The following is a 9,704-nucleotide window of genomic DNA, read 5'->3' as shown; positions in this document are numbered from 1 at the left end:
AAATTCGAAGTCAAATAGATTTCATAAATATTGGCGCTTATTCGATTTTACTAATCTTAACCTCATCTGTATCTCTTCAATCTCCCAAATTCATCAAAACTCAACAAGTGCATAAATATATTTAAAGATTACATCTCAATCCATTTAATCTAGAGCTGGCAAAATTCTGAAAATTCCAGACCCTACCTGATTTTCAACCCGTTTTCGTCTTGAACTTTTCTCGACCCGATCAATTTCGGGATCGGGATATGCAACTCTACCCGACGGGATTTCCATCCGATCTAAATGTATTAATAATATTTTTTAATTAAAAAATAGAATTTTTTTATAATTTTCTGTTTTAACATTAATTAAAAAAAATTTAATTTATTTGTAATGTACTAAGAAATTCTTTGAGTTTCTTCATAAATTTTTTTTTTTAAAAATATTGTTCGGAATTACACTCTCTCAACCCGTTTGAGATCCCGAACATTCAGGTCCCAACACTTCTCGGGTGCGGGATCGAGAGAAAAAAAAATTTCAATTCTTATCGGTACGGGAATGTGGTAAGAGGGTTACGAGACAGGTCCCGAACCGATCACACCCCTAATTTAAACATGATTTTCTCCCTAAATCATTAAAATTACAAAGTAACAAGTCAATTATAATCATGTTGAAGTATCGTTTGGTTCTAGTGAAGAGATAAATAATACTTAGATAATTCATGTAATGTAATAAAAAAATAAATAAGAAATGATTGTTAACATAGTATTTGATTTGATTGATAGATTATAGTTTATAGATGGATAAATAATATGACAAGAAAAAAGCGAAATTAAACAAAATAAATTATATATAGATTAATAGTACTCGTATCAAACGGTATCAGAAATAATTCTCGAGACAGATTTCTTAAATGATTAGATTAGCTTATATGTTGGATCTGTCCATTTTATTTGACCTTCAAATCTCAAGATCTTCCAGTTTCTGGATCCCCATTGAACATACATTTTGTTGGTGCGAGAAGACCTCCAAAATAATGTGCATAAGTCTATGGCCCAAATAAAATAAAAGCCCAATGAACAAAAAAAACCCCTATGGCCCAATTGTCTACAACAAACACAAAACAAAACACAAAACACACGGAACGCAGACAATGAGCCTGTTTGGATTTTGTAGAGATTTTTTAAAATAAGTGCTTTTAAAAGCTGCAATTTTTAGCTTTTGAAAAAGCTCTAATTTCGACTCAAAAAAGTTGGTAACCAAACACTTTTTAGCCTGGCTTTTGAAACCAAACAGGGCCAATATATCAAATCAAGATCAAAATCTCGCAGCCGGCTGGCTACTTCGGTCATTATCCTCCCAAAAATGCACAATGGTAAGTTTGTTCACTTCGTTTCGTTTCTTTTCATGCAAATTAGATTTTCAACGAATTTTTTCTTGTGTTTTCAGTTTGTGGGAACGCTGGTTTGCGAATACTTCTTGTAGGAGTTGCATGGTTTGCGTCCGTATACGCGGGAATTTACGTTTTAGATTCTCTAACGATACGTAATCCCCCCAAGGTACAAGATTTTTATTCCTTAGTTGTTTTTCAGTCTAATCAATGTTTTCTTCATATAAGCAGCAGCCTTTTTTGATTTTGATGTTGCAAAAAAAACAAAAAAAAAAAAGAAGAAGAAAAAGGAAGATAGGATCAGCCAATTACCAGACCACATAATCTCTTGGATTCTCTCGCAATTATCCACTAGAGATGCTGTTAGGACAAGCTCCTTGTCGAGGAGATGGAGGCATATTTACACCTACATCGACCGAGTCAGATTTTGTTGCGCTGATTTGAACCATGATAATGCTTGGTGGAACCCTTTTCGCGAGGGGCCGGATTGGAGCCGCTTGCAAAGGAAGTTTGTGGGAGGAGTGGATACCTTTTTACGACATCATTCTGGCTCTAAAGTAGTGTCCTTTGAATTGGATTGTTGTTTTCGTAAACGAATCCGGGGCAGCTTTAGGGAATGGATGAACTCTGTTGGCCAGTTGGGAGTGGAGCAGCTCACCATTGGATTCTGCTCCTTTGACTATCTGTATCAGAATCCCGTCACTTTTTTCTCCACTGATTTTCTACCTGAAGATTCGTGCGTGACGCATCTACTGTTGCGAGGAGGTTCTTTTCTAACACCAAACAAAAATGCTCTGAGAGTTGTTGAATTGGATCGGATGATGTTAAATTCACTTCTGAGACTGTACAGAGCACGTCCTGCCTCCAATCGTTGAAATTAATAGCTTGTAAGCTTCCTGCCGAATTATTGATTCATGGTCCTCATCTCGAGTTAAAGAGTTTGATGATATATAAGTGTGCAAATCTCAAAGAGATAGACTTGTCTGCCAACAATCTAATTAATTTTGAAATACATAACCGGAGTGCACTGAAATTGTCCTTTTCTCGAGTACCCTCGCTGCAAACTTTAGCTATCCGGTTCTATGGCACGCAAGAAGTCCCTTATGTGTTAGGGAAAGTTGCTCAGGATCTACCTCATCTTGAATCCATGGTTTTTAATACTCGTACCAGCTTCTTTGAGGTGTGGATAAATCTCTTTCCACTATTGATGTTTACTTGCTTGCGAAAATGTTTTGTATAGTTGTTGCATCTGTCTCAGGAATGCAAACTGGATCAAGTGGTTAGCAAGCTTAGCAACCTCAGACATTTAGTTTTGGTATTAGAAGCTGGCTACAATAACATTGATCTGCTAGAACTTGCTGTATTCCTGGATTCATGCCCCCATCTACACAAGTTCCAATTGTCAATGGTATTCATTCATCACATTGCACCTACACCTTGCTTCTTGACTTTGTGAATTTTCATGGCTTATGTTTCTATGGGTTCTTGCGCATGTAGGCAAAAACGGGGACATTTGATCAAGAACGAGCACGGGAAAGAGTGGTCAGGCGTGAGACTCGATTGAAAGAAGTGGAATTTAATGGATTTAAACGAACCGAGTGTCAGTGTAATTTTATTTTGTATATCCTTAAATCTGTTGTCTCCCTCGAACGGGTGGTACTTACAGAGGAAATGCTTGTCTACGACATATATTTTAGACGTTGGATGGTGGGGAATGCCAAGAGGAGAAGTCAAATTATTCGCGACCGATTTTATGGGCAGTCTATTTCTGAGAATGTTGAGATCATTATCTCATGAAGTAAGCAATTTGAATCTACGGATGTTGTAAGAGTCAGTTTCTAGCTACCTTCATTTAAATGAGATATGATCATTTGATTCAGAAGTTTTTGACGTCTGATTTAAAGGGGTAGGACCTATTGCGCTGGCTTATCTATTGCGCTGGCTTATCTTTATCTTGCACTTCGTGTTATGCTAATGCAGATAGATTTTCGTGATAAATATTCAATCATCCCTCAGATGTTTTCTCGTGGTTAAATCTGCTACCGAGTTCGGATTCAAGCAAAAATTGGTGAATTTGCCTAAATATATGGTTTATTACAGTGAATGAGTAGTAGTTTACATATTTGATATTCATTATCACTTGATTGTTATTTCCTAGACTAGATACATTATATCCATGTTCGTATTACTTGTATATATACTTGTTCTGACGAACTATATGGATGCTGGTTACACTGATTGAGTAGTAGTTAGAGGACTCACTGTAGTATTTATTTATTAATCTGGAAGTATAAAATTAAATATGAGCAATGTGTTTTTTTATAAAGTCACCTGAAAGATATATAATTATCTATCTTATCAGTTAAGCCTCTAAAAGGTGAAATAACAACAGTACACGTCAACGCACACGAGAATTTTCGTAATAAAATTTGGGCTCCAATATTATTTAAACAGGGCACCCACTCATGTGCGTTGTTAATATTATTTATAGTGTCCCGTTCCGTGATCATTTACTAATCAGAAACTTAGACATACAATTAAATTAATTAAACATAATCAAAGTAAACCAGCGGAAACTTAAATAATTTAAACAATCCAAGAGAAAAAAATCTGAAATTATTATACAATCATATCGAATAACTATATCCACAACTCGAATCAAATATTAACAACCCACAGTGGAACCTATCTCCACCTTTACTGCTAACCCGCAACTACGGTCTCCCTGAGCCTCCTGCTCCATCAAGTTTGAGACATGTCCCGTGGAATAGGATGTCCAAACCAAAAACACGGACGTGTGCATAAAACGCTCAGTACGAGAGTATCAGTACCCAATATTATATGAACATGAATGCAAGTGTACGGGTACCAAGACACTAGGTCAAGAATTCTGCTCACTGACTCTGGCTCCAAGTATATAGCATTCTACGTCGTCACACCAGGAGGTGACTCATATATCCAATGTGGATATAGGTGACCTGATCACGAGTCCACGTGTCCAACCATCCACTACATATAGGGTGAGCGCTCTACTATAGACTATCTCAAGGATATAAGCTCAATATGCTAATGCATGAAGCATAATATCGTGACAAGTAATATGCAGATAAAAATCATGACATATGAACAATGCAACACATTATTGCATACTTAGTCCGGATATCTCGAACAGTACTTTCGTACCTTAATTCTACTAGGCAAGCTACACCAGCTCTATTGTCCAAGCATATAATCAACATATCATTATATCACTAAAAAATATCTAAAAGTCTTAACTAAGCTAATAGATACTCCTAAACTATTTATAGGATCTCGAGTATACCTCCGTTCATCGTCAGCCCTTTTATAAAAATAGTTCCAGAACATGGGCATCACTCCACTATGACTCCGGAGCACCTCGCCCATGCCCGGACTATGCCAAATAAGGCTGGAAACGTCCTAAAAACTCATAACAGAGAGGAAAGATATGATTTTGGTGTGAAAATGTGAATCTCGAACCCCCAATTTATAGGCAGAGATAGGACGATCCGATCTCGTCTGCAAGCCACTTTGCAACATGCATGGTTCAAACAATCTGATCTCACCTTCGGACGATCCGAACTCCTGCATGTCCCAACAGTGATGACACCTCGAAAATTGCATGGACTAACTTAGGTCGGACGCTCCGATCCCTGGTTCGGATGATCCGATCTCTTCAAAGCTTTCGAACTCCTTCGCCTCTTCTGAACACTTCGGACTATCCGATCTTCCTAGGGCTTGAGTTCGGACCATCTGAACTACCCGAGCCCAAGTTAGCCAAACTAATTGGACATTCTGGATCCAATTTATTTGGTCCGATTACTCATATAAAAATCTTTTAATCGTGTTTTATTAATTCTAAACATGTTTATTCAAACTAATCTTGTAAAATAAGATGAGGTTACTAAATTATTATAGTTTGTACAAACAACAACTTGCAAAAAATGCATGTTGTAAATACTTATTTCAACGACGAACTACATGTAAGTTGATAAAATTTTATATTTTCAGCGGTATCCATACACCTTAAATAGCCTTACAATAAAATATTTTATTTATAATAATATTTATTATTTAAATTACCCAAATTACTCTCTTATTTATAATAATATTTATTATTTAAAATTGCATTTTTCCAACATACACAAAATAACATCATCACCATCAATTCTATAAGTTCAAATAGATCATATCTGAAGATATGATGACATATTACTTAAGTTCAAATAGATCATGTCTGCATATATGATGACATATTACTGGACAGCTTTCCGTACATCTTTCAACCCTTTTCCATTGTATGTAATCCTTTTAAATACATCTTTCATTTTGCCTATGGATTCAGATTCGATAGGCTTCATCGTCATTGATCTTAGTGCATAGAAGGAGACACCGAATATGAAAATACACAGTGTAGTCACTTGAGATTGAAAAGAAAGTTGCCCACTGTTGTCTTGGGTGGGTAGGCATCACAACATGTGTCAACTACTCATCCTGACATGATGAGGGTGTTTGAAACCACCACTCTCTTGATGAGAATGATGTAACGGAGCCCAACTGGAGAATTTTGGTTTACTACCTGTAAAAACTGAAATAAAATCAATAACCAATCAAATAAATCATGGAGCTTATTGAAATGATAATATAACCATTCAAACAATAACTTTATTATCATCATAATACGATCAACTTTCAAAAGTAAGTATCTTAGTAATTAAAAATCATCATTCCAATACTATTTTGATTTTACAAGTAATTTTGAATTAGATATAAATAATAAAACAAGCTAGGAAAAATAAATTATACTATTAAAATGCATAGAAAATGTAATAAACTCAACATATTAAATTTCATAGCTGAAATAGGGATAGAAAGGGGGCACCAGATATGTTTTTCCTTTTCCCATCACCAAATACAAAATCTGTGGGGACGAGTATGGGAAATTATCGGTTAAAAATAAAAGAGAATGGGGAAAGGATAAAGGCGGGTTTTGTATTTGAAGATGTGGATGGGAAAAACATTCTCGTCCTTCCCCATTGTCAACCCTATTTTAGCTAAAGAATTTCAATTACGTTTATGTTTTTACATTCTCTATGCATTTTAATAGCTGAAATGATTTTATACAGCTAATTTTCATTTTATTTTTGATATTTAATTCAAACTACTAATATTATGTTTAAAAAATTATTTACACTAAATATAAAATAAAGTATATTTTTCACACATAACATTCAATCAACCACCTTAAATAAGTACATCTAAAGTTGTAGCAACTTCAAATGTTACATAATCACCCATCATTTCATTTCATAGTATCATAATATTTCGTGACTATACTACTTGAATTTTCCAACATACTCAAAGAACATCATCATCAAATTCTATAAATTCAAATAGATCATATCATCAGATATGATGACAAATTACTGAACAGCTTTCCGTACATCTTTCTACCCTTTGGCAATGTATACGATCCCCTCAAATACATCTTTCAACCATTTGGCAATGTATGTGATCCCCTTAAATACATCTTTCATTTTGCCTATGGATTTTAGGAGGGTGTATTCGTTGTAGAGATTTACTGACTTTTTTTAAATGACAGACTTTTGTGGAGTTGATTGATTTCTACTGACTTTTATAAAATCTCATAGACTTTTAAAAATTTTCACAGAATCTTGCAGATTTGTTTTTTCATGAATTTTATTGAAATTTGTAAAATTTTTCTAAAACCCATGAATTTTGTAATTCATAATTTTGATTTTGATTTATTTTTTAGAATTATAAATCGAGTGTCAATAAATTATATTTATATTTTTTTTTAAAATTAAAATAATTATATTTCTTTAAAATATTTTTATCTATCAATGTAAATAATTTTTAATTATCCGAATATTAACATTCACAGTTTAGTCACTTGAGCTTGAAGAGAAAGTTTCCCACTATTGTCTTAGGAGGGTCGGGTGGCTACCAGATTATAAATTGATGTCTGGTGCATAGATCAGCCATCTTGTCTCTGTTATCCTCCCAGCTAGCTGAGGCAGTGCAACATATGTCAACTATTGTTCCTGACATGATGAGGGTGTCAGATATGATGGCAATTTCCTCCGAATCCGATGAGAATCCAAAAACCGATTCGAATGGAGAAATCGACAGGGCACGACGAAAATGCGAGGTTATTATATTCTCTATGCAATTTAATAGCTAAAATGATTTTGCCAAACTAATTTTATAATTGATATCTAATTCAAAAAAGTAATATCCTTTTTAAATAATTATTTGCAATAATTATAAATAAAAATTATTTTTCCTATATAACATTCATTCAACCACCTTAAACATATACATCCAAAGTCGTTGCAACTTCAAATGTTACATAATTACCCACTATTTCATTTTATAGTACCTTAATATTTCATTAATATACTACTTTATTTTCCAACATACTCAAAATAACATCATCATCCTCAAATTTTATAAGTTCAAATAGATCATATCAGCAGATATGATGACATATTACTGCACAGTTTCCAATACATTTTTCAAACCTTTGGCAATGTATATGATCCTCTCAAATACATCTTTCATTTTGTCTATGGATTTAGATTTAATAGGATTTATCGTCATTGCTCACCGAATATGAACATTCACAATAATCACTTGAGATTGAAGTGAAATTTTCCCACTAATGGATTAGGTGGGTCGGGTAGCTACCAGATTCAGAAATTGATATCAAGTGCAGACCACCTTGTCCCTATTCTTCCGGCAGCTGAGGCAGCATAACGTACGTCAACTACAAATCCTGGAATGATGAGTGTGTAAGAAACCACCACTCGCTTTATGAGAAGGATGCAACGGAGCCCAGCTTGACTATATTGATTTGCAATATGAAGAAACTGAAATAAAAAATCAAAAACCAATCAAATAATCATGGAGCTTATAGAAATGATGATATAATCATTTAAACAATAACCCATATGATCATTATAATACGATCAACTTTCATAACTAAGTGTCTTAGTAATTAAAATCAAAATTCCAATATCATTTTGATTTTACAAGTAATTTTGAATTAGATATAAATAATAAACAAGATGGTCAAGATAATTTCAGCTATTAAAATGCATTGAAAATGTAATAAACTCAATATATTGAAATTATATAACTGAAATTGGTGCATTGATGTGAACATATTGAAATTCTATAACTAAATATGAACATATATGGGGCACAGCGGGGATGCTTTCCCTATCCCCATTACCAAATACAAAAACCAAGGAGACGTGGATGAGAAATTATCGACTAAAAATAAAAAGAAATAAGGTGGGGATATAGATGAGTTTTGTATTATGGGATGTTTATGGGAAAAAAAATTATTTTCCTTCCTCATTGTCATCACTATTTCAGCGATATAATTCCAATATCTTTGAGGTTATTACATTCTTTATGAAATTCTATAGCTGAAATAGGGACATCGATAGGGCATGATGAGAATATTTTTCTCATCTCATTACCAAATACAAAATCAACGGTGAAGAGGATGGAGAATTCTCGATTAAAAATAAAAGAAAATTAGGTTGGAATAGAGACGAGTTTTGTATTTGTGGATGTGGATGGGAAAAACATTCTCGTCCTTCCCCATTGTCATACCTATATCAACAATAAAATTTCAATATCGTTGAGGTTATTACATTCTCTAAGCAATTTAATAGCTGAAATGATTTTGCCCAATTAATTTTATAATTGATATCTAATTAAAAAAAAATTAATATCACAACGGGAACATCAAGGGGGCACAGCGGGGATGCTTTTCATATCATCATTACCATATAAAAAATTCAAAGGGACAGTGATGGGAAATTATCGATAAAAAAAAAATGGCGTAGGTATAGAGATGAATTTTGCATTCGGGGATTGGATGGGGAAAACAATTTGTCCTTCCCCATTGTCTTCTCTATTTCAGCTTTAGAATTTCAATATCGTTGAGTTAGTATATTCTTTATGGATTTTACTAGCTGAAATAATTTTTTCATGCTAATTTTATCATTGATATGTAATTCAAAACAGTAATATCACGTTTAAAAATTTATTTAAACTAATTATAAATAAAATTTGTTTTTTCCATATAACATTCAATCATCCACCTTAAACATGTAATTCTAAAGTCGTTGCAAATTCAAATTTTACATGATCAACCACCATTTTATTTTATACTACCTTGATATCTCATTACTATACTACTTGAATTTTGAAACATACTCAAAAAATAACATTATCATCATTAAATTTTTTAAGTTCAAATAGATCATATCAGTAG

At 33.5% G+C, this 9,704-nt stretch overlaps 1 pseudogene; it reads left to right on the top strand.

The window, feature by feature from the left end:
• The first annotated feature begins 1,337 nt into the window (after window positions 1-1,337).
• On the top strand, window positions 1,338-3,273 carry LOC140867219 (F-box/LRR-repeat protein At3g03360-like; annotated as a pseudogene).
• Window positions 3,274-9,704: the final 6,431 nt, after the last annotated feature.

Source organism: Henckelia pumila, chromosome 4 (assembly GCF_033568475.1).
Source record: "Henckelia pumila isolate YLH828 chromosome 4, ASM3356847v2, whole genome shotgun sequence".
Lineage (NCBI taxonomy): Eukaryota > Viridiplantae > Streptophyta > Magnoliopsida > Lamiales > Gesneriaceae > Henckelia > Henckelia pumila.
This window is presented reverse-complemented; position numbering and strand designations above follow the sequence as displayed.